General features: G+C 42.2%; 3 non-coding genes across 3 annotated transcripts; 1 reads left to right on the top strand and 2 right to left on the bottom strand.

Moving 5' to 3' along the window:
* Nucleotides 1-723: 723 nt before the first annotated feature.
* LOC121532386 lies at nucleotides 724-794 on the bottom strand. The gene has a single exon (XR_005994290.1). It is a non-coding gene; the product is annotated as a small nucleolar RNA SNORD38 (small nucleolar RNA).
* Nucleotides 795-5,897: 5,103 nt separating this feature from the next.
* Nucleotides 5,898-6,087, bottom strand: LOC123484397. The gene has a single exon (XR_006658516.1). It is a non-coding gene; the product is annotated as a U2 spliceosomal RNA (small nuclear RNA).
* A 14,465-nt stretch (nucleotides 6,088-20,552) lies between these two features.
* On the top strand, nucleotides 20,553-20,734 carry LOC121568502. Its single transcript, XR_006658517.1, has one exon. It is a non-coding gene; the product is annotated as a U2 spliceosomal RNA (small nuclear RNA).
* Nucleotides 20,735-26,325: the final 5,591 nt, after the last annotated feature.

Here is a 26,325-nt window from a genome sequence, read left to right as displayed (position 1 = left end):
AAAGTCTGTATTGCCCAGCGACAGCCCCGAAACCTGAAGGATCTGGAGAAGGTCTGTATGGAGGAGTGGGCCAAAATCCCTGCTACAGTGTGTGCAAACCTGGTCAAGACCTACAGGAAACGCATGATCTCTGTAATTGCAAACAAAGGTTTCTGTACCAAATATTAAGTTCTGCTTTTCTGATGTATCAAATACTTATGTCATGCAATAAAATGCACATTCATTACTTAAAAATCATACAATGTGATTTTCTGGATATTTGTTTTAGATTCCGTCTCTACGCAGTTGAAGTGTACCTATGATACAAATTACAGACCTCTACATGCTTTGTAAGTAGGAAAACCAGCAAAATTGGCAGTGTATCAAATACTTGTTCTCCCCACTGTACGTACAAATGTGTGCGCACGTGACTGTAAGTCGCTTTGGATAAAAGCGTCTGCTAAGTGGCCTATTGTTATGACAGCCTCTGACATCATGGGGACAGCGTCTCCTCTGTAGACAGACCAGCCTCGTGGTCGGTGACATCAGAACCCCTGGAACACATCACCTGTTACCGACATGACTAGACAAATAGATGGTTTGGTAACCACCTAGTTACCGCATAAGACAAATACTTAACTACATAAGAGCCTTTCGCCCCAGCTCTACAAGATTACCCAGCTAACGTTTCATCAGCAAGGCGACTAGCTAGTTAGCAACTACATCATTGTAAAAGCCCTGGTCTTTCTCAGAGTCACAAATATCAAATCACTAGAATTCAGTAGCAGAACTGGACAAAGATATCGTCATTGAAAGACCCAATATGCTAATTAACACATTGTGCATTGTTAAGAATCACCTTCACGTTAGTTGGCTAGCAAACGTTCAGCCCTGCTGCACAGACCCTATGGACTGTAGTCTAGAGCGCCTGGTTAAATTGTGCTTAGGAGCTACAAGTGGTTAAACTAGTTTGCGTCATTCACCATCTAAATAATGTATGTAACAGTACTTTCCCCCGATGGGACAGTATGTTACTACCCAAACGGATGTTTTGACCACATTGAATTGGGGAGAATTAAACAATTGTACATCCTTAGGATTGGTGATGTTAGTATAAAAGTTTATTTTATAAATATTAAAATTGAACTGAAATTGTCAAACCCTGCATAAATATAAAAAAGTTAATCAAACCCTACATGCTGTGACGCCTCTTGTATTTAGTTTAAATGTGTAAAGTATTTTGTATACTGTGCTGTAAAGTTTGACTGTATATTTTGTTAATATATATATGTTTAATGACCTTTATTTAACTAGGCAAGTCAGTTAAGAACAAATTCTTATTTACAATGACAGCCTACCAAAATGCAAATGGCTCCTGCTGGGACCGGGGCTGGGATTAAAAAATAAAAAAATAAAAAAAAGGCCAAAAACACACATCACGACAACACTACATAAACAGAGACCTAAGACAACACGGTAGCAACATCCCCTTGACAACATGGTAGCAACACAAAACATGGTAGCAACACAAAACATGGTAGCAACATTATTGGGACAGACAACAGCACAAAGGGCAAGAAGGTAGAGACAACAATACATCACGCCAAGCAGCCACAACAGTCAGTAAGAGTGTCTTTGAATGAAGAGATGGAGATAAAACTGTCCAGTTTGAGTGTTTTTTGCAGCGCGTTCCAGTCGCTAGCTGCAGCGAACTGAAACGAGGAGCGACCCAGGGATGTGTGTGCTTTGGGGACTGGCAGAACAGGTGTTGTATGTGGAGGATGAGGGCTGCAGCAGGTATCTCAGCGGGAGGGTTTTATAAATAAGCATCAACCAGTGGGTCTTGCGACGGGTATACAGAGACGACCAGTTTACAGAGGAGTATTGTGTGCAGTGATGTGTTCGATAAGGAGCACTGTTGGCAAATCTGATGGCCGAATGGTAAAGAACATCTAGCCGCTCGAGAGCACCCTTACCTGCCGATCTATAAATTACGTCTCCGTAATCTAGCATGGGTAGGATGGTCATCTGAATCAGGGTTAGTTTGGCAGCTGGGGTGAAAGAGGACGATTACGATAGAGGAAACCAAGTCTAGATTTAACCTTAGCCTGCAGCTTTGATATGTGCTGAGAGAAGGACAGTGTACCGTCTAGCCGTACTCCCAAGTACTTGTATGAGGTGATTACCTCAAGCTCTAAACCCTCAGAGGTGGGCTCCCGAGTGGAGCACTGCATCTGTGCTTGAGGCGTCACTACAGACCCTGGTTCAATTCCAGGCTGTATCACAATCCGGACGTGATTGGGAGTCCCATAGGGCAGTGCACGATTGGCCCAAGATTGGCCGGGGTTGGCAGTCATTGTAAATAAGATTTTGTTCTTAACTGACTTGCCTAGTTAAATAAAGTTTAAATAAATAGTAATCACACCGGTGGGGAAAGGGGCATTCTTACCAAACCACATGACCTTTGTTTTGGAGGGTTTAGAACAAGGTTAAGGGCAGAGAAAGCTTGTTGGACACTGAGCTTTGTTGTAGAGCGTTTAACACAAAATCCTGGGAGGGGCCAGCTGAGTATAAGACTATCTGCATATAAATGGACGAGAGAGCTTCCTACTGCCTGAGCTATGTTGTTGATGTAAATTGAGAAGAGCGTGGGGCCTAGGATGGAGCCTTGGGGTACTCCCTTGGTGACAGGCAGTGGCTGAGACAGCAGACGTTCTGACTTTATACACTGCACTCTTTGAGAGAGGTAGTTAGCAAACCAGGCCAAAGACCCCTCAGAGACACCAATCCTCCTTAGCCGGCCCACAAGGATGGACTACCGTATCAAAAGCTTTGGCCAAGTCAATAAAAATAGCAGCACAACATTGCTTAGAGTCAAGGGCAATGGTGACATCATTTAGGACCTTTAAGTTTGCAGTGACACATCCATAACCTGAGCGGAAACCAGATTGCATACCAGAGAGAATACTATAGACGTCAAGAAAGCCAGTCAGTTGACAAGTTCTTCCAACACTTTTGATAAACAGGGCAAAATAGAATTTGGCATGTAATAGTTAGGATCAGCTTGATCTCCCCCCTTTAAATAAAGGACGCACCGTGGATGCCTTCCAAGCAATGGGAACCTCCCCAGAGAGGAGAGACAGGTTAAAAAGGTCAGAGATAGGCTTGGCGATGATGTGGCAGCAACCTTAAAGAATAAATATATAAAGTATTGAAGTCTGTAGTCAACACATCAAAACAGATCAACATCTTTGGTTTTGTACTGTTAATTTTGTCATACGCTGGAGGGGGGGGGGGGCAGTGCTATAATTTTCTGTCTCGAAACGCAACAAATAATTTGGACGGTCTCTAAAAGTCACTGGCCAAACCAATACACGGACTTGACAGTCAAACAAACCCTTAAATAGCAGCCAACTGTTTCAACTTGATATCCTATGGCAGCCATGATCCGTTTAAGCTATCAGACAGTGTTCCCCCGCCCCTTGCCATGATGGCAGCCTCCCAAAATCAACATCCACCATTCCAAATTAAAGTGCCCATCTAACCCACCTGGTTATTCCAAGTTTACATGTGGCCTTTGAATAGTGTTTACACAGTGCTACACCTAGTGAGGCCTTAAAGTCATATATATTTTTCCAAACGTATGGACGATTCGCAATATATATTTAGCCAAATAAGCATCGTACAATTAAAAGGTAGAACACAGTTCATTTCAAAACAGCCAGCAATAATATAATGAACTCCGGGCTTGTGAAATTATACTTACGCTAAGCCGTCCACAACCGTGAGACCCACTAATTTCGTTATTTTATCAAAATAATTTATTGCTTTCTTGCAATAAATCACTTCTCTGGCTTTCAAGTCTATGAGTCTACTCTCATGTCCTAGTGAGTAGCCAGCTGACCTCTGCATTTTAAGTCTAGCCCATTTGCTAACTAACAAGGTAGAACAGATAAATTTATGAACACACACCGAGTCTCCAACTGTTTGAACAGCATGCACACCTGTTCAGATGTTGAAATCAAGAGGCCTGTTTTATTCCTCAGAATGAGAACGAGTTGCCAATTCCATAGAATTGTTTATGCTCATTTATAATATGTGGCTTAAAGGTACCGCGATGCAGCTTGGGACAGAATTCATCTTCCAGAAACAATGTTTGACACTCTTAGTAGGATCTACTCTTCGCGCAATTTCAGAAGTTAATGTAAGGGTATCCGCTATTACAGTAAAAAACAATGTCTCAACGAGTTCTGTTGGACCAAATCTCAAACCGCAAGTGGAACCCGTTGGTCAGAGTAAGAAGTGATCTTTCATCTTTGTTGCTGTGAGTGGCAGGGGCTTAGCGTGAGTATGGTCCGGAAGTTAGAGAATTGTGCATTTTTCAAACACCTGAGCAGCTTTTTCCTGCAATCTAGAGAAATAATAATTATGCTTAATTCTATGTAAAAATATATATATATGTATATTTTTCTGCATATCTTTTGAGCTGTCTGTATCCTGACTGGTGTGTTTTTTTTGAAACTACATATGCTTCTCTGCTTCTCTGCTAAAATCTGGGTAAAAGATGGAAAGGAATGTGAGTCTTATTCAGTACATTTCGTTATTGCCTGCTTTTACTTATACATTTTTACTAAACACTTTTCTTCTAATTTTTCTAAAAAACTGCATTGTTGGTTAAGGGCTTGTAAGTAAGCATTTCACTGTAAGGTGGTAAATAAAATTGACAAATAAAATTTGATCTGGTTTGATTTCTCAAGTCTACCAACTTTGCCAGCTAAAATAGTTAGACAAGCCCCCCACCTACAGGACAAATCTGAAGGTACGTTTCGACCAGAAGCGGTGCCTCCGCTTGACAACTCTTCGTTCCAAAAGATTGGCCGCTTCGTGGGCTTGGGTGTAGGCATGAACCTATGCAAGTAAGTAAATACATTTTCAAAATGTAAAAGAACGATGTATTATTAGCTAGCTAAAGTTAGCTCGCTACAGCAGGCCACTGTGTGTAGGCTAATGAGATGCTTGTTAGCCAACTTTACATACTATAGCCACAGATAAAACAATGAGACAGATATTTCACCGGATGTATAAATGTGAAGCATCCGCTTGGCGTTTCAGCTCACTACCAAATATGGTAGAGAGAGGAAGCTCACTGGCCGGCAGTGGGAGAAGATGGAACGAGATGGTTTTGGCCGACATTCTGTAAAATGTTCTCATCGATTAAACATTTGATCTCAATATTGCTTTCTGTTCCTAAAACTAGAATATGTTATGAACAGAGTGGACAAAACGTTGTACTCTTTACCCTTTGCAAAAGTTTTAAAAAATCGCGTTGTTTAGAAGGAGTGCAAAGGCGAATTGAGTTATTGCACACGCACACTGCACAGAGGAGGCGTATCCTAACGGAAATATGCAGATGTTGCTAGATCGCACCAATAGGATCTCGCTAGCTCGTACTTTGTAACACAGGAAGCATATTGAGGCTAGGCTGTAAGACAGTTACTGTATTGTATATATGATATGTACATATGCCTCCAGCGAAGGAATAAGTCTTGGTACACTATATGAAGTTTGACACTCGAAAAAGTGCAGTGAGAAATCATAGAAATAGAATCAATGGGATAAATAGCCATAGTTACTTTGTAACACAGGAAGATGAAGAACAAACCATGCTTTCATTTCAATGGCATATATTTGAATTTTGTGAAAATAGCAGGCCTATGAATAATGACTTCAGGCAAATAGATCAAATAACGTTACCAGTACATGACTTTAGTCATTAGAATAGGCGACTGACTTGACCACCACTAGCAAGTCATCATCGACATTGAGATGAACTACCTCAAACGTAATTTCATCATAATCCTAATAAAAGAACACTAAGCCAGTCAATTGAATTGTCCTACTTTTTCTTTTACAACGACAGGGGGTGCACCGTTCCTGGAGGTACTGCAATACCAGGTCGATGCGTGGAGTGGACGGAGCAAGCCCTATTCCATCTCCCTATTCCAAAAATCAATTTAATATATGGTCCCCAGATAGGGGACGTATCAGATATTAAACTGATAAGAACAGATACTACACTTGATCTTAGCCAAAAGGCCGAGAAGCGATACCGCAATGCTTTCCGGAAGGAAGGTGCCGTTCTCCGACACGACAAATTCATTGACGGATTCACCAAAATGAGCTCTGTAAACTTTCCGCCAAATATCAAAGATGATGGTTTTAAAAAATGGTGGCATAGATTGGGAGTTGATCAACCTCGGGAATAGCCACTTTTGACTGTTACAATGTAACAAATTGGTAGGTTTCATAGTCACGTGGACATCCGCCCTCCAATCGGAATCGAGAGAAAGCCTTGTCGAATTAAAACCAGATTAACAGCTACATTGGAATAATAATCTATCAAATACGGGTGGGGAAAAATAATTTGGAGATAACATTATTGACATAACATTTGATTTTATATCAAATATCTCTGGTAGCAATACTGCCACAAGGGAACTGAGGTATTGTCCACTTGGTGGCGCCAGAGTACCACCGTCGCCTTGTCCAAGCTGTACTATGTGGTCAATCAAAATGCACTTGAATGTTGAACCACTTGACTTCAATACATACAGCACATCATCAACGCTAATAATGTATACAATAAAAAAAAGCCTATGTGTTTTTAAATCAGTCCGTAGAGCCTTGTATGATATGGCCATTGTGAGGAGGCCTTCATAAAGTCGTCCTCCTAAATTACTAGAGGCCAAACTTCCACAATGTCCATGGCACTGGACTGTAATGATAGCTTGGTCTACAGTGCGGCCTACGGAGCGGTCCTGGCTGCATAAATGTGTGCTCTGCATAATAAACTTTTGCAAACATGGCACTTTGGTGGCATACTTTACAATTAGGCTTACTCAGTCAATACAACACACTTCTTATCATGCACATAAAATACCATTAGGCCTATTGCATTGGAGAGCCTTTACACACGAAATACTGTATATTGATGAATAAAAAATACACTGGGTTTGATTCATCCTGAAAGTTGTCATATTCAAGTTCAATCCATGAACTATTGGAATGTGGAAAAAACGGTACAATAGTGGTTGAACAATAATCCTATAAATCCGACCTGAATTCTCACTAATCATGGAACTGACAAGGGTCCAGTCGTCGTTAACGGTGCGCCAGGCTCCAGGTTTAACCTGCTACATGTGGTCTGAGTTCCATAATGATTCAAATAGGCTACATGTCCAAAATTATCGCTCAAATAAATGTATGTGGGTATTACTGACGGTTCTCCAGATAGTGGCTAATATTTAACATGATACAAATGGTCAAATAAAAGCCTGGGAATATCATCAAAACATTCTAAAGCGCATACATCAACTCGGCAGGTTTAGCCCTACGGAAGCCTATAGCTTGGGTCTCCAAATTTCATCCACGCAAATTATGAGGGCACACAATCAGAAATCTCAGTAACCGCACAGCTATTTCTATGCTATTTCACTGTCATGTTGATATGATTTTCAGTTTGCTTCCATATGGCTGGTTTCACATTCGTCTCCAGGGATCATAAGGAAGAATCATCTAAAACAATTCCCTTTCTCCAAACAGATTACTAATTTACCTAGCTCTTATCCAACACAACACTAAACAATACATTAATTGCACTATAACGGTGACAAACGGTGCCCACAAACTGTTAGGGCCTACATAAAGCTGTCCCAACAGCAGTCCCAACACCTTACCACCGCTACACCTGGCTATCAGCGGAGCCTCGTCTGGCAGCGAAACAGTTCATTCAGCCTCATTTACTGCCTTAAAAAAAACATAGCTGATATGGCTGACTTGCTTAAACAAATGTGGTTTCTACTGACAATTGAGATGTACAAACTATGGCATAAGGGGACGACGAGCGGATAAGAGGCAATCCGTAATTTTTATTAGGACATTAATGAGCAAACTAGGACGGAGGTTGTCAATATAACTATTTGTTCAGCACTTTTGAAATGTACAGCGACAGAATTCAGAACCTGGGCCGTTCTTACAGTGTTCTCCCTGTACACCAAGTCAGAACCGTAGGTTAAATGAAGGGGACATATACACAGACAATGAAAGCTCTTACAATAATCAATGATTACATTTCTCTAAAACAGGATATAGGCTACATGTGCGCCACCAAGTCAGAACAGTAGGCGAAATTATTAGGGTGAGGCACAAGGGCTACTAACAGCTTACATACACTTAGTATTACTTTCTTAGCTACAGTATACATATCTCCCTGGCATATTACATCATTTATGCAGCAGCATACAATACATTCTCAGACTCACAGTTGTGCTGTGCTCACTTGAAAAGGAAGGTGGCAAAATGGTCCATCTTGGGCAAATTTTGTCATGAAACGTTGTTATCAAAGTCCAGGTTTGATTGGACTGATCATGTCAACATCATACTTTCAAAATCTTAGCTAGCAAGCTAGTGTAGCTTGGTTCGTTCTGCGTTGTGTACTTTTAATTAGGACACTGCTACAACTGGAGGTCTGCTGGTTGGATTCTTTTTATTTGCCCTGCACACGAAGAGACAACACACAATATGTTAGCCCTTTGGTGCAGTCACAGCTCTCGGGCACCTGCGTGAGCACATGAAAACTCACTCACCGCCCAGTACTCACATATTACAACGGCAGACCCGTCGCCAGACCTCAGTCTTAAGTGGGGCATATGAAATGCATGGGAGGGCAGGGCACAATTATTATTAGCCTACAGTACGTATATTTATAATAATCGTATATTCTATTTGCGCAGCACGTAATCATCACATGAAACATAACCAACAGCAATATGACCAGGTAGCCTATAGCCTACACCACATTACATAGAAGCAATGTTATGAATATCCATAAAACACTTGACTATACAACATATTAGACGTAACACCAGAAGCATCTCTCAAACATTGCATTTTAAAGCAGTCAACAGAGGGATATGCATTGCCATGAGACACACACACACACACACACAGAGACTTTGAACCTACCGGTACTTTGAGTGGAGGCAGCGCTGTCCTCTCTCCAGTCCCTCCTGTCAGCACAGCGGGAGGCGGCGTTTCTCCGAGCAGAACCTCCTCATCAAAGTATCCTTCCACTCGGACTTAAACTTGTGAGTGAGGTCCTTTTCAAAAGCAAGCTGAATCAGCTGGGCCTTGCGTCTGTGCAGCATACTGCGCGGATGCTCTGAGAAGACGCTTTTGAGTGTGGAAAATGAGTTTTCACACATTGCTGTGGAAGCTCCTAAAGTTAGGGCAAGTGTGTAGGCTGTGAGAACAGTCGGCATAGCCTGGAGTTCACAGTTGAATGTGCTGAGGATGTTGGCTATTGTCCATTTTCCATCTTCGGGGGGAACCGGGGTGTCAGTCATTTTCTTCACCAGGAACTCACGAGCCACAGTATATTCAGATTCAACCACATCAGTTCCAGCTAATACCAGGAGAGGGGTTACCTTTGATGGGTCCAGGAAATTATCCTCGGCCTCTGGGTTCAAAGCAGCCAGTGCGCCAATGAGCTCGCTACTGCGCTCTCCAAAACGCGCATTCATCTCTCCTTGCACAGCATCGATAACACTGTAAAACAATCTCATGAACTCAGTCTTCATCTGTGTCACTTTGTGGCTGACCAACTGTTTCTTCAACTGCAAATCCGCGGAGGTTCTTATTAATTGTGAGTCTTCTCTTGCTTGGACCTGGGTCGGTCACCGGCACAGCCTCGGTGGCCGATGCTGGAGGAGCGCAGAGATCCACAGTCAAAACTATTCCGCAGTGTCTTCACGCAGTCAGAAGCGCTGTTCACAAGCGTCACCGCAGTGAACATGTCCATATCTTCGGCCTGTAGTAGTCTGTTAGGCGGCTCGAAAAGTGACAACAGTTTCATAACAAGGTGCACAATGAAAAGAAAACTGCGCTGCGTAACGGCAGGAAGCAGCCGCGTAGCCTCGACGCGCACCTCCGCTCCAAGGCCTCGTGTGTTTTCCACCTCGGTCAGTAATGTGGATATGTCGTGAAAACTCTTCACCACAACTTTGACCGTTGCCAAGTGGCCAGTCCATCTCTGGTCCAAGAGACGTTTCAGGGTATCGCCTTTGTACAGAATAGCCACGGTTGGCTTCCTGATGAAGTTGTACAGCATGTTGCATACTCCAAAAAAAATCATCGACAGCTGCTTCACTGGACATGGCATGAATCACAACCAGATGAAGTTGGTGATTAAAGCAGTGAATATATGGTATGTTACGATCCAGCTTGTTTTGGAGCAATTTCTGCACACCACCATGCCTGCCAGACATGAGTGATGCGCCATCATAAACTTGACTCAGGATTTTGTCCGTGCCGAGTCTGGCGCTGGTGAGCTCATCAAAGATGACACCTGTCAGAGCCTCTGCATCACCTTTCTCAGATGTGGCCATTACCAAGAGGCGCTCACACAGACCATAGTTTTGTCAACAAAACGCACAACTACAGATATGTTTTCTTGGCCTAAAGGATCCCGTGTGCCATTCACTTTAATTGAATACCAGCTATCTCCTCTGTCACGAGTTTGCTCATAATTTCGATAATCTCGTTTTGTATCTGTGGGCTGGTATAGCATGCATTCTGTGGGATTGTTTTTGTAATCCGTGTCAGTTCGGGATCTTTGCGCATGGTGTACTCAAAGAGAGACAAAAACAGCCCCATTGAGCTATTATCATCTAGCACACTGGCAAAACCAGCATTATCTCCACGTAACGGCAATTGATTCACCACTAAAAACTCCAGCATATCAATTACAGCTGACATGTAGTATCTGTTGCGAGCCAGTTGCTCTGAATTTAAGAGTGGAAATCTCTTTTCCTGTCTCTCTACGTTTTTCTGAATCTCTCCACATTGCTTCACAGGCTAAATGTTCTTTTGAAGCTGCATGCTTATTTAAGCACTTGCCTGTTCCAATTGCATGTTTCCAATCATTCAATCCCTTAATAGAGAAGGTCGCGTCCGATGATACAGATTAGAATTTCCTGCATGCATAACAAACTGCGGAGTCCTTTTCCACCGAGTACTCAAGCCAGTCCCTGTTCAAATACCAGCTAGAGGAAAATGATCGTTTTTTTTAACCAAACATTTTGACTGGATATTTCCTCAACACAACCTGTTTGGGTTTGTCCATGCCGAGGTCACTCACACCCACTGATTCAACAGGCAGTTGTGGCCCAAATGCTGCCCCAGTCGCGGTTGCACTTGACCTGCAGGTCCTGCCAGGCCCAGGGTCGGCCTCCACGGAGCTACTAGCATCAGGCTCAGACTATCGTCCAGGGTCTCCTTCTCCAACTACAACATCAGGAGGCGTCGGTGTCGTATCCAATTTGGCAAAGAAGACTGTTGGTGGGCTTTTCAACCACTTACGGATATCCATGACGAACTGAAGCGAGTAAACCGGCGAAAACTCATCCAGCTTTCAAAAATGCGCGGTAACTGTTGAGCGGCTACACTGACGTAGGCTACGTAACGTACGTTGCCTAACGTTCTTTTTATTAAGGCCGTGATAGGCTGTTGCAGTGTAGATTCCCATCAATCAAACAAAATCACACCATTGTTTCTTTATATTTTTAATGTTTTAATGATAAAGAATGCAACACAAAATTAGCAACTATTATAATATAAAATTAAAGTAATTGTTTTAAGAGATCTGTGCCTCAAGTGGGGGCACAAGCATTTTGGGGGCGGGCCCCCCCCTATGGCTCGCCCTATAGCGACCACTAAAATGGTACGTGTGGAAGTACAGATAACCCTCGATGGACCAAACCAAAATATACACAACTTTTACAATCGGTGTATTTACAATATAGATATAAAAAAAAATGGTACACCAAAAAAGTACATTAGCTATGCAGCTGTAATCAAATAAAGAAAACACATTGAATTATTAATCCCCTACTGACCTGGCCTACTTGAATTTGTGTGCATAATCTAGGGGAACAACATCACGAATCAATTCGACAATCTACTGGCAAATGCTTTTTAATAACATGCCATTTAGCAGACGCTTTTGTCCGAAGCGACTTACAGTCATGCATGCATAAATTTTTGTGTATGGGTGGTCCTGGGGATCGAACCCACTACCCTGGCGTTACAAGCGCGGTGCTCTACCAGCTGAGCTACAGAGGACCACATTAACCATATTAATCCTTGTCATATGAAGAGAAATAATGAAGAGAAATTATAGATAAAACGTATCGGTGCTCATCGGCCATTGGACATATACATTACACAACAAGTTGTAAATCGCAAATTCAACAATGAGTGGTTTGGAAGGAATCAGTGGCTAACTGCAAGCATTGCAAAGCAATCACTAGCCTGCTATTCAGTGGAGTGGTGTGTGGTCCCAAGTCTGGATTTAAGGATCTCTTTTCCAAGTTTAAAAAGATAAACATTCAACATTGGCCATGATGTCAATCCAGCATGACTTCTGCAGCGCTCAAAACAACTGGAAACTCGGAACTGGGAAATCTGACTTCAGTGAGTTCAAGACAACTGGGAACTCAGAAATGTGGTGGTGCACATGTAGCCTATAGCCTGTTTTAGAGAAATGTAATCATTGAATATTGTAAGAGCTTTCATTGTCTATGTCCCCTTCATTTATCCTACGGTTCTGACTTGGTGTACAGGGAGAACACTGTAAGAACGGCCCAGGTTCTGAATTATGTCGCTGTACATTTCAAAAGTGCTGAACAAATAGTTATATTGACTACCTCCGTCCTAGCTCATCAAAAATTACGGATTGCCTCTTATCCGCTCGTCGTCCCCCTTATGCGATAGTTTGTCCATCTCAATTGTCAGTAGAAACCACATTTGTTTATCAAGTCAGCCATATCAGCTATGTTTTTTTAAAAGGCATGAAATTAGGCTGAATGAACTGTTTCGCTGCCAGACAAGGCTCCGCTGATAGCCAGGTGTAGCGGTGGTAAGGTGTTGGGACTGCTGTTGGGACTCTGCTGTTGGGACAGCTTTATGTTGGCCTTAACAGTTTGTGGGCACCGTTTGTCACCGTTATAGTGCAATTCATGTATTGTTTAGTGTTGTGTTGGATAAGAGCTAGGTAAATTAGTAATCCGTTTGGAGAAAGGGAATTGTTTTAGATGATTCTTCCTTATGATCCCTGGAGATGAATGTGAAACCAGCCATATGGAAACAAACTGAAAATCATATCAACATGACAATTAAATATATCGGGGCCTCTTTCCACAGTGAAATAGGCTATAAATAGCTGTGCTAATATTCAGAATGGCCGAGATTCCGACCCAAGTTAAGCGCTTGTGAACGGAACTCAATTACCTATTTATGCGCTTTTCTCTCTATGCGTATTCTGACCTTGAATTTAAGAATGAGAATAGCATACTATTCACCCCCTATTCGTTTGAGGTGGAGCTCGAATAAATGAAGCTGTGGCGGTGTGTCTACAGATAAACCATATTCTGACTTTGACTTAATTCCCTAATAATTCCACCACCGGGAGGAAACCATGATCAAGGTCATGTGAACCTTCCGGTTCCAAGTGGAAAAAGCATTTACTGAATTTTTTTCTAATAGAAATAACACTATTCTCCATGCACTGTGATTTATAACTTGATATGATCTATCGAAAACAGTTAGGTAAATTAATAATCAGTTTGGAGAAGGGGATTGTAAATGTAGATGATTTTTCTTTATGATCCCTGGAGACGAATGTGAAACCAGCCATATGGAAGCAAACTGAAAATCATATCAACATGACAGTGAAATAGCATAGAAATAGCTGTGCGGTTACTGAGATTTCTGATTGTGTGCCCTCATAATTTGCGTGGATGAAATTTGGAGACCCAAGCTATAGGCTTCCGTAGGGCTAAACCTGCCGAGTTGATGTATGCGCTTTAGAATGTTTTGATGATATTCCCAGGCTTTTATTTGACCATTTGTATCATGTTAAATATTAGCCACTATCTGGAGCCACCGTCAGTAATACCCACATTCATTTATTTTTGCGATAATTTTGGACATGTAGCCTATTTGAATCATTATGGAACTCAGACCATTTACATGTACATTTTAGTCATTTAGCAGACGCTCTTATCCAGAGCGATTTACAGTTAGTGAGTGCATCTTTTCTCTCCCCCAGGTTTAACCACATGTAGCAGGTTAAACCTGGAGCCTGGCGCACCGTTCAGGACGACTGGACCGTTGTCAGTTCCATGATAAGGGAGAATGAAGGTAGATTTATAGGATTATTGTTCAACCACTATTGTACAGTTTTTTCCACATTCCAATATTTCATGGATTGAACTTGAATATGACAACTTTCAGGATGAATCAAACCAGTGTATTTTTTATTCATCAATATACAGTATTTCGTGTGTAAAGGCTCTCCAATGCAATAGGCCTAATGGTATTTTATGTGCATGATATGAAGTGTGTTGTAGTGACTGTGTAAGCCTAATTGTAAAAGTATGCCACCAAAGTGCCATGTTTGCAAAAGTTTATTATGTGGAGCACACATTTATGCAGCCAGGACCTCTCCGTAGGCCGCACTGTGGACTCCCGAGCGCAGGCACTGCATCGCAGTGCTAGCTGGCCATTTGCCGCGACTGGAGACCCATCGCCCGTGCAAGATTTGCAAACCAGGGTTGTGGTTCTCCACGGGGGCCAGTAGGTCGTCTCTTACAATTTAGACCAAGCTATCATTACAGTTCAGTGCCATGGACATCGTGGAAGTTTGGCCTCTAGTAACTTAGGAGGATGACTTTATGAAGGCCTCCTCACAATGGCCATATCATACAAGGCTCTACAGACTGATTTAAAAACACATAGGCTTTTTTTATTGTATACATTATTAGCGTTGATGATGTGCTGTATGTATTGAAGTCAAGTGGTTCAACATTCAAGTGCATTTTGATTGACCACATAGTACAGCTTGGACAAGGCGACGGTGGAACTCTGGCGCCACCAAGTGGACAATACCTCAGTTCCCTTGTGGCAGTATTGCTACCAGAGATATTTGATATAAAATCAAATGTTATGTCAATAATGTTATCTCCAAATTATTTTCCCCACCCGTATTTGATAGATTATTATTCCAATTTAGCTGTTAATCTGGTTTTAATTCGACAAGGCTTTCTCTCGTTTCCGATTGGAGGGCGGATGTCCACGTGACTATGAAACCTACCAATTTGTTACATTGTAACAGTCAAAAGTGGCTATTCCCGAGGTTGATCAACTCCCAATCTCTGCCACCATTTTTTAAAACCATCATCTTTGATATTTGGCGGAATGTTTACAGAGCTCATTTTGGTGTAACTGTCAATGAATTTGTCGTGTCGGAGAACGGCACCTTCCTTCCGAAAGCATTGCGGTATCGCTTCTCGGCCTTTTGGCTAAGATCAAGATCAAGTTGCAGTACCAAGGAGATCCTGAAGGTGGAGCGATGTCGTCATCGTCCACGTCACAGTCGGCAGCCGCCGGACTGAAGAACACGCTGCGTTTTCAATGGACTGGAAAAGAAAAGTTGATGGAAAGAGTTAATTTTGGAAAGGACGTTCTTTTTGGACCTCTACGCCTGACAGCAGACGATGTGCACTGTCTGCAACAAAACACACCGGAGAAGTTTTATGATGTGTCGTTCTACACCATCACCAGGCTGGAGGAGGTGAGAGGGCTCTTCCGAGCGAACTCGACAGCACCCGCCCTCAGTAGCTTTCAAGTTGAGTCCCTGTGCAGGCACAATCTGAGGGTGCTAACGGTGCACATGTTCAACCCATGGGTCACTGAAGAAACGTTAGTGTGCTACCTCAGCCGGTATGTGACCATCTTGCCAGGAGTGAGAGACATTAAGGACGCCCTAGGCATCTGGACAGGGAAGAGGCAGTTTCGCGTCCTGCTAAAGGAAGACGAGAGCGGCCATGATGGCTACCTCCATCCTCCCGCGTCTTTTTCTATCGGTGCAGACAGGGGTTACCTCATGTATGCTGGGCAGCCTCGTTTTTGCAGGAAGTGCAGCACGTACGGGCACCTCGCTGATGCCTGCACCCAGACAAGGTGCAGAAACTGTGGGACCCTCGGCCATGTAATGAGGGATTGCACCGTGCCTAAGCGCTGCAGTCTGTGCAGCTCAGAGGAGCACCTGTTCCGTCACTGCCCAAAGGCAGCCCCCTCCTACGCCAGAGCGGTGAGCGGGAAAAGAGCAGATGAGGGAAAAGTTATAGAGCTACGCGCTATTGAGGAGGTCGTGAAGGAGCTAGTGATGGAGAGAGAACTGCGAGAGTCTGAGGAGAGCGGGAGTGAGGCGCCATCATCACCTCCTGAGGAGAGCAGAGCGGGGGACAGGAGCTGGAGCAAGCAGATGGAGGAGGCTACGGGAGAGCCCACCGCGCCCTCTGCTCCGGAGAGCTGGACCACGGTGGGAGAGAGGAGGAAGTGCTCGGTCAAGAGGAAGCAGATGAGCCCTGTTTCCCCCACTCATCCGCATGGAGGCGACGGAGGAGTCCGCCCTGGGGGGAATCGCTTCAGTTGTTTTGCAAGCGGGGAGTCTGAGGAGAAAAGCGCGGGAAACCCGGGCAGCGCAGAGGAGACTCTGCTTTCCCTGTCAGGCGCGAGCTCTACCGACAGCAGCGGTCTCGCACCCAGCGGTGTTCCAGCACCCACACTGACTGAGGAGGAAGGGGTTTTCCCGACCCCTATCTTTGTGGACAGTCCTCCCCCTGGGGACCACCGTTTCCCAGACAGGCCTCCTAACGAGGAACTGTACTTAAAGTGAGTCTGGAAATTCATGTCATATTTAGATAGTTGTCTGCTTCCCTCCTTTCCCCATGTCGTCCCTTTTTAGCATAGCTAGCATAAACGCTAGAGGGCTTAGGAACCCCGTTAAAAGGGCGACTGTTTTTTCCCATTTGTCTTCTATTTGCTTCTCTGTGTATTTTTTACAAGAAGTACATTTAAAAGATCAAAATGATGTGGAGAGATTTACGAGGGAATGGGTTCAGGGAGAGTCAAGGTGGAGTGTTGGCGGGGTGCATTCTACAGGGGTTGGTGTCCTATGTGGAAATAGGGATTTAAAAATAGTGGGAAGTTTTTCGGCAGTACACGGGAGGGTTTTAATAGTAGATATTGATTGGAGGGGTAAATGTCTTCGGTTAATTAATGTATATGCACCATCGACACCCAAGGAAAGGAGGGAAATGCTGAACAACCTAGACGCTATTTTTATGACAAACAGACAGGTTATTATGGGGGAGATTTTAATGTGTCATATGACCGAGGTAATCTGGGGAGGGCATCTTGTAAAAAATCTCATGAGAAATATAATTTGGTTGATACTTATAGAGTGGCGCATGCAAATGATCCCGGTTTCACCTGGGGAAACAGCAGGGGCGCGAGGAGCCGCATAGATTATGTGTTTGTTCCGCGTGGACTCGGTGTGTCCTCTGCACGCGTCACTCCGGTTTTTTATTCTGACCACAGTTGCCTGTCTGTGACAGTAGAATTAAAAACAATTGAATTTGGAAAAGGATATTGGAAAATTAATAATGGTATTTTACATGACAAAACATTTGAGACTAGATTTAGGTATTTTTTCCAGGGCTGTGTAACCATGAAATCATTTTATTCTACTGTCATAGACTGGTGGGAGAGCACAAAATTAAGAATCAAGATTTTTATTCAGAATTATTGCAAAACTAAAGCACGTAATAAATACAAAGATTTTTATAAGTTGCAGAACGAACTAGAAGATCTGCACATCCAAGGTAATTTGAATGGTGGTGGTTTAGATAAAGACACATTGTGTAACCTGCAGAAAAGCAGCAGGCCTTTTTTGAAAAGAAAGCTCGAGATTTCATGTTTAAAAGTCAACAAGATAAATGGGATAATGATGAGAAGTGCTCTGCATATTTTTTCAAACAAATTAAGTCACGGGGAAAGAGGAGGACCATTTCGGCTTTATTGAATCAAGACGGGGACACGGTTGAGGATGGAGATGGCATGCTTGGTGTCGCTACCCAGCACTTTTCTCAGCTATTCCAAAAGCAAACAATTAATTATGAGAAGGGGACTACTTTTTTAAAATGTGTGGATGTGCAGATACCTTTAGATATTAGAGACCAATTAGAAGGGGAATTGAATTTAGATGAAATATATATGGCACTGAAGAGCATGAAAGATAACAAAGTACCAGGAGTGGATGGGCTCTCTAAAGAGTTTTACGTAGTTTATTGGGATTTAATTGGATGTCATCTTTTGGAAGTATTTAGAGTTATTTTTGGTTTGGAGCATATGGGAGGTTCAATGTGCGAGGGGATAATCTCGCTACTTTACAAAAAGGGAGACCCCAAGACACTAGCAAATTGGAGACCTTTAACAATGTTATGTGTAGACTATAAAGTATTAAGTAAAGCCATAACTAATCGTCTGTCTTCTGCCATGGCATATGTTGTTGGTTTAGACCAAACATGTGGTGTGGTAGGGAGAAAAGTTAACCTGGAACTTGCAATTGCACAGAGACGTTCAAGCATATTTAGAGGAAAGGCACCTGCCAGCTATTACTGTAAATTTGGACCAGGAAAAAGCCTTTGACATGGTAAACCATGAGTTTTTGTTTAGAGTTCTGAAAAAATGTGGTTTTGGAAATAATTTTATGAAATGGGTAAAACTTCTTTATAGTAATGTGGGAAGCAGAGTAAATATTAATGGGAATATTGGAAATGTAATCAAGCAATTACGAGGGTGTCAGACAGGGGGACCCTCTCTCTGCGCTATTGTATGTTTTATATATTGAACCTTTCGCATGTGCCATTAGGACAAATTACAACATCAAAGGCATTATATTACCTGGAGGGGATATTCTAAAAAATTTCACAATACGCGGACGACACCATTTTATATTTACAAGACGACCTGAGCTTGAAAGAGGTTATCAAAGTCATTGATGAGTTCTCTGTTGCCTCCGGGTCTAGGATTAACAAGAATAAAACAGAAATAAAATATATGGGACAGTGGAAATGGAGATCTGATCAGTTATGTGGTTTGACTGTGTGCACAGGACCAATGGTAGTACTCGGGATATCTTTCGGAAATGAAATTAAAGATGACATGGTTAATTGGAAAGAAAAACTACTTTCGCTTAATAAAAGATTGGGACTGTGGAAAGTGAGGCGATTATCTTTTAGTGGCAAGGTGTTAGTGCTGAAGGCGGACATTCTGCCTTCATTACTCCACCTTGCATATGTGTTTCCCATGCCGGTGTCTCTAAGAAAAATGTTCATACGTGTACTGTTTAATTTCTTTTGGGGGGGATATGAGTACATCCGGAGAGATCGGATGTACCAGCCTATAGAGGCTGGTGGAAGGGATTTCCCTCATATTCCTCTAAAACTAGATGCGTTGTTCTACTCAAACGTTTGTTGTCTTTTGTCGTCTTCTGTACACAAATGTAATATATTAATCAAATTCTGGCTGTCCATACCGTTAAGGTTTATGGTGGAGTGGGATAATAGTAAGCCAAAAGCTGAAATTATCCCATTACATTTTAAGAAAATAGTTGAATGGGCAAGGAAAAACCCTTTCTGCAAAGTAAAAGAAAATGTAATCAACCACAGACTGCTATATGTGAAATTGATAGAAAATTGTTGTCCTAGAGACCGATTACCTATATCACCTTCCACCTGGCTACGGGCACAATTAAAAGGTTTAGACAACAGACTGAAAGATTTTAATTGGCTTGTTTTACACAGACGTCTTCCGGTCCGTTCAACATTATATGATCATAATTTGACCCTGAATAAATTTTGTCCCAGGGACAACTGTTTCGCAATTGAAACAATTCCCCATGTTTTATGGGAATGCTCTTTTGCCCAAATAGTTTGGAAGAAAATTAAAATGGATTTTAATATTTTAAAAACATTGATTATGAAGGGGTAGCCAAATTTGAACTAAAACATGTGGAAAAGGTGCAATTATTAGAATTAGTGACTCTGGTGTCCCTTATCAAGACCAAACTTTGGGAGGCCAGATGTGGTGCGGTCAATGACACCCTCAAGTGGTCACCGACGGGATTGGTTAAATTTATAAAACAAGAAATTTGGAAAAAAATACAATTCGAAATAGATAAGTGGGGCATCACATCTGTTAAACATAGATGGAAAGGGATATACCCTTCTTTGTAAACGTTTTTTATAGCCTATATATAGGCCTAAGTATAACTGTATTCTGTCATGTAAATTGAAATGTAGGCTTTGTAAATATTCGATATACACTGAGGTTTATTCAGAGTTCCCTTTGGTATATGTGTATGATTTTATTTCTATAATAGTTTTTATTCCTTTGAAAGATCAGCTTTGGGAGATTGTTAGAGGCAATTGTTTACATGCATCTCTTGAATGTTGGCCTTTTAGCTGGTCAGGTTCCTCAGAACAGCACTTTTTTTTAGGAGTTTCGCTATTTTTATACGGTTAAGGTACTGTTTTTGTAAACCCATGTTATGTACAACGTTATGCACTGAATTTGTACTTGTATTTGAATGTGAAATGAAAATAAAAATTATTTTTCCAAAAATAAAAAATAAAAATCTGTTCTTATCAGTTTAATATCTGATACGTCCCCTATCTGGGGACCATATATTAAATTGATTTTTGGAATAGGGAGATGGAATAGGGGCTTGCTCCGTCCACTCCACGCATCGGCCTGGTATTGCAGTACCTCCAGGAACGGTGCACCCCCTGTCGTTGTTAAAGAAAAAGTAGGACAATTCAATTGATTGGCTTAGTGTTCTTCTATTAGGATCATGATGAAATTACGTTTGAGGTAGTTCATCTCAATGAACTACAATGAACGATGATGACTAGTGGTGGTCAAGTCAGTCGCCTATTCTAATGACTAAAGTCATGTACTGGTAACGTTATTTGATGTATTTGCCTGAAGTCATTATTCATAGGCCTGCTATTTTCACAAAATTCAAATATATGCCATTGAAATGAAAGCATGGTTTGTTCTTCATCTTCCTGTGTTACAAAGTAACTATGGCTATTTATCCCATTGATTCTATTTCTATGATTTCTCACTGCACTTTTTCGAGTGTCAAACTTCATATAGTGTACCAAGAGTTATTCCTTCGCTGGAGGCATATGTACATATCATATATACAATACAGTAACTGTCTTACAGCCTCAATATGCCCGGTCTTGGAAACTAAGCAAGGTCATGCCTGGTTAGTCCTTGGATGGGAGACTGCCTGGGAAAACCAGGTGCTGGAAGCATTTTTGTCCAGCATGGTGTACTCTTGTACTATTTAACCACGATGTCCGTACTTCCCACAGTTTTTTAAACTACCGAGCGCGACATGGTTCAATGTGCCAATAATATATATATATTTTTTTTTTGCCGCCATCTTGGAGCTATAATTGGGATCAAGTTTACTGTGCTAATGCAGATACAAAAAAAGATGAATGCAGAGCAGTGACGACGTCATCACGTCATCCAAAAACATGGCAGACGTTGGATGAATATACCATTTTGATCATCTTCGGCTGTTAGTGAAACAAAATCGGTCTCACCGACAATTATTTATAATAGTTTTATTGTGTTTTGTGCACAAAGGTTTTGACTAAAGTGTCTTAGTAGGAATTTTCAAATCTGACTTTTCTATGTGGCTGTCTATGGAAATTGTATTTCTGGGCCGGGCAGAAGCCTACATTTCAATTTAAATGACAGAATACAGATATACAGTGGGGAAAAAAAGTATTTAGTCAGCCACCAATTGTGCAAGTTCTCCCACTTAAAAAGATGAGAGAGGCCTGTAATTTTCATCATAGGTACACGTCAACTATGACAGACAAATTGAGAAGAAAAAAATCCAGAAAATCACATTGTAGGATTTTTAATGACTTTATTTGCAAATGATGGTGGAAAATAAGTATTTGGTCACCTACAAACAAGCAAGATTTCTGGCTCTCACAGACCTGTAACTTCTTCTTTAAGAGGCTCCTCTGTCCTCCACTCGTTACCTGTGTTAATGGCACCTGTTTGAACTTGTTATCAGTATAAAAGACACCTGTCCATAACCTCAAACAGTCACACTCCAAACTCCACTATGGCCAAGACCAAAGAGCTGTCAAAGGACACCAGAAACAAAATTGTAGACCTGCACCAGGCTGGGAAGACTGAATCTGCGATAGGTAAGCAGCTTGGTTTGAAGAAATCAACTGTGGGAGCAATTATTAGGAAATGGAAGACATACAAGACCACTGATAATCTCCCTCGATCTGGGGCTCCACGCAAGATCTCACCCCGTGGGTCAAAATGATCACAAGAACGGTGAGCAAAAATCCCAGAACCACACGGAGGGACCTAGTGAATGACCTGCAGAGAGCTGGGACCAAAGTAACAAAGCCTACCATCAGTAACACACTACGCCGCCAGGGACTCAAATCCTGCAGTGCCAGACGTGTCCCCCCTGCTTAAGCCAGTACATGTCCAGGCCCATCTGAAGTTTGCTAGAGTGCATTTGGATGATCCAGAAGAGGATTGGGAGAATGTCATATGGTCAGATGAAACCAAAATATAACTTTTTGGTAAAAACTCAACTCGTCGTGTTTGGAGGACAAAGAATGATGAGTTGCATCCAAAGAACACCATACCTACTGTGAAGCATGGGGGTGGAAACATCATGCTTTGGGGCTGTTTTTCTGCAAAGGGACCAGGACGACTGATCCGTGTAAAGGAAAGAATGAATGGGGCCATGTATCGTGAGATTTTGAGTGAAAACCTCCTTCCATCAGCAAGGGCATTGAAGATGAAACGTGGCTGGGTCTTTCAGCATGACAATGATCCCAAACACACCGGCCGGGCAATGAAGGAGTGGCTTCATAAGAAGCATTTCAAGGTCCTGGAGTGGCCTAGCCAGTCTCCAGATCTCAACCCCATAGAAAATCTTCGGAGGGAGTTGAAAGTCCGTGTTGCCCAGCGACAGCCCCAAAACATCACTGCTCTAGAGGAGATCTGCATGGAGGAATGGGCCAAAATACCAGCAACAGTGTGTGAAAACCTTGTGAAGACTTACAGAAAATGTTTGACCTGTGTCATTGCCAACAAACGGTATATAACAAAGTATTGAGAAACATTTGTTATTGACCAAATACTTATTTTCCACCATAATTTGCAAATAAATTCATTAAAAATCCTACAATGTGATTTTCTGGATTTTTTTCCCCTCATTTTGTCTGTCATAGTTGACGTGTACCTATGATAAATTACAGGCCTCTCTCATCTTTTTAAGTGGGAGAACTTGCACAATTGGTGGCTGACTAAATACTTTTCCCCCCCACTGTAATTAGTAACTGTAACAGATTGCATTTAGAAAGTAACGTACAGGGAGATGAGAGCCCTGGCGGAGTGATGCCAGGGAAATAACCTCTCCCTCAACGTCAACAGAACGAAGGAGCTGATTGTGGACTACAGGAGACAGCAGAGAGAGTACGCCCCCATCCACATCGACAGCGCCACAGTGGAGAGGGTCAAAAGCTTCAAGTTCCTCGGCTTGCACATCACTGAGGACCTGAAATGGTCCCTTCACACAGACCGTGTGGTGAAGAAGGCGCAACATTACCTCTTCAACCTCAGCAGGCTGAAGAAATTCGGCTTGGCCCCTAAGATCCTCACGAACTTCTACAAATGCACCATTGAGAGCATCCTTTCAGGCTGTATCACCGCCTGGTACGGAAATTGCACCGTCCGCAACTGCAGGGCTCTGTAGATGTCCTGGAGGGCAGGCAGTGTACCGCCGGTGATGTGGATGTGTTGGGCTGACCGCACCACCGGGGGCACACTGCCTGCCCTCCAGGACATCTACAGCACCCGATGTCACAGGAAGGCCAAGAACATCATCAAGGACCTCAGCCACCCGAGCCAAGGCCTGTTCACCCCGCCACCATCTAGAAGGAGGAGACAGTACAGGTGCATCAAAGCTGGGACCGAGAGACTGATTAACAGCTTATATCTCCAGGCCATCAGACTGTTAAACAGTCATCACTAGCTGGCCTTCACCCAGTACCCTGCCATGAACCTTAGTCACTGTTACTAGCCGGCTGCCACCCGGTTACTCAACCCTGCATCTTAGAGGCTGCTGCCATAGTCATTGAACTCTGGTCACTTTAATAATGTTTACATACTGTTTTACCCACTTTGCCTTGCAAAGTATACAGACCCCTTGGATTACAAAGTGGGATTCAAATGTATTTAATGGTAAAAAAAACAAATGTCAACAATCTACACAAAATACTCTGTAATGTTAAACTGGAAGAAAAGCTACATTTTTAAAAAGCCTAATACAAATTAAATCACAAAAATATAAAATATATTCATTGCATAAGTATTCAGCACCCTGAATCAATACTTTGTAGAATCACCGTTGGCAGCGATTACAGCTGTGAGTGTTTCTGGGTAAGTCTCTAAGAGCTCTGTATCTATATTACCCCTTTATTCTGTTCTACATTCTTCAAGCTCTGTCAAGATGTTGGGAATCATGGCTAGACAGCAATTTTCAAGTCTTGCCATAGATTTTCAAACAGATTTAAGTCAAAACTGTAACTTGGCCAGTCAGGAACATTCACTGTCTTCTTGGTAAGCAACTCCAGCGTAGATTTGGCCTTGTGTTGTAGGTTATTGTTCTGCTGAAAAGTGAATTCCTCTCCCAGTCTCTTGTGTAAAGCAGATTGAAGCACGTTTTCCTCTAGGATTTAGCCTGTGCTCAGCTCTATTCTGTTTCTATTAATCCTGAACAACTCCCCAGTATTTGCCGATGTGAATCATACCCATACCATGATGCAGCCACTACCGTGCTTGAAAATAAGGAGGCAGTTACTCAGTGATTTGTTGTGTTTGCCCCAAACATAAGGCTTTTCATTTAGGCCAAAAAAGTGTATTTGCTGTGTTTTATTTTGTTGCAGTATTACTTTAGTGCCTTGTTGCGTACAATATGGATGTTTTGGAATATTTGTATTCTTCCTTTCACTCTGTCATTTAGGTCATTATTGTGGAGTCACTACAATGTTGTCGATCCATCCTCAGTTTTCTACCATCACAGACATTGGACTCTGTAGCGGTTTTAAAATCACAAATGGCCTCATGAGCAGTTTCATCCCTGACCTGCAGCTCAGTTCAGAAGGACGACTGTATCTTTGATGTGTCTGGGTGGTTTAATACATAATGCACAGCATAGTTTTTAACTTGACCATGCTTAAAGAGATATTCAACGTCTGATTGGTTATTGTTACCCATCTACCAATCACTGCCCTTTACGAGGCTTTTCGAAAAGCTCCCTGGTCTTTGTAGTTGAATCTGTGCTTGAAATTCAATGCTTGACTGAGGGACCTTGCAGATGTTGTATGTCTGGGGGGACACAGCAAGGGTTAGTCATTCAAAAATCAAGTCAACCCTTATTATTTCACACAGATCGACTCCATGTAACTTATGTGATTTGTCATGGCTCATCTTATCTACTGTTGTACACACCTTCTCTATTCATACACTATCCATATTGTCAATACACACCATTATTTATATATACAACCGGTCAAACATTTTAGAACACCTACTCATTCCAGGGTTTTTCTTTATTTTTATTAATTGTTTACATTGTAGAATATCAGTGAAGACATCAAAACTATGAAATAACACATATGGAATCATGTAGTAACCAATAATGTGTTAATACAAATCAAAATATATTTTATATTTGAGATTCTTCAAATAGCCACCCTTTGCCTTGATGACAGCTTTGCACACTCTTGGCATTCTCTCAACCAGCTTCACCTGGAATGATTTTCCAACAGTCTTGAAGGAGTTCCCACATATGCTGAGCATTTGTTGGCTGCTTTTCCTTCACTCTGCGGTACGACTCATCCCGAACCATCTCAATTTGGTTGAAGTCAGGGGATTGTGGACGCCAGGTCATCTGATGCAGCACTGCATCACTCTTCCTCTTGGTCAAATAGCCCTTACACAGCCTGGAGGTGTGTTGGGTCATTGTCCTGTTGAAAAACAAATGATAGTCCCACTAAGCCCAAACCAGATGGGATGGCATATCGCTGCAGAATGCTGTGGTAACCATGCTGGTTAAGTCTGCCTTTAATTCTAAATAAATCACAGACAATGTCACCAGCAAAGCACCCCCACACCATCACACCTCCTTCTTCATGCTTCATGGCGGTTGTAACCATACCCAAGAAACAACATTATGTTGTGAAGCCGTTGCATGTTTGGGTTAACATTATTCCTGGAACATTGTCATGTCAACAATATTACTGAACATGTATG

Source organism: Coregonus clupeaformis, unplaced genomic scaffold (assembly GCF_020615455.1).
Source record: "Coregonus clupeaformis isolate EN_2021a unplaced genomic scaffold, ASM2061545v1 scaf0300, whole genome shotgun sequence".
NCBI lineage: Eukaryota > Metazoa > Chordata > Actinopteri > Salmoniformes > Salmonidae > Coregonus > Coregonus clupeaformis.
The sequence above is the reverse complement of the archived record's forward strand: the minus strand, read 5'-3'. Positions and strand labels throughout refer to the sequence as shown.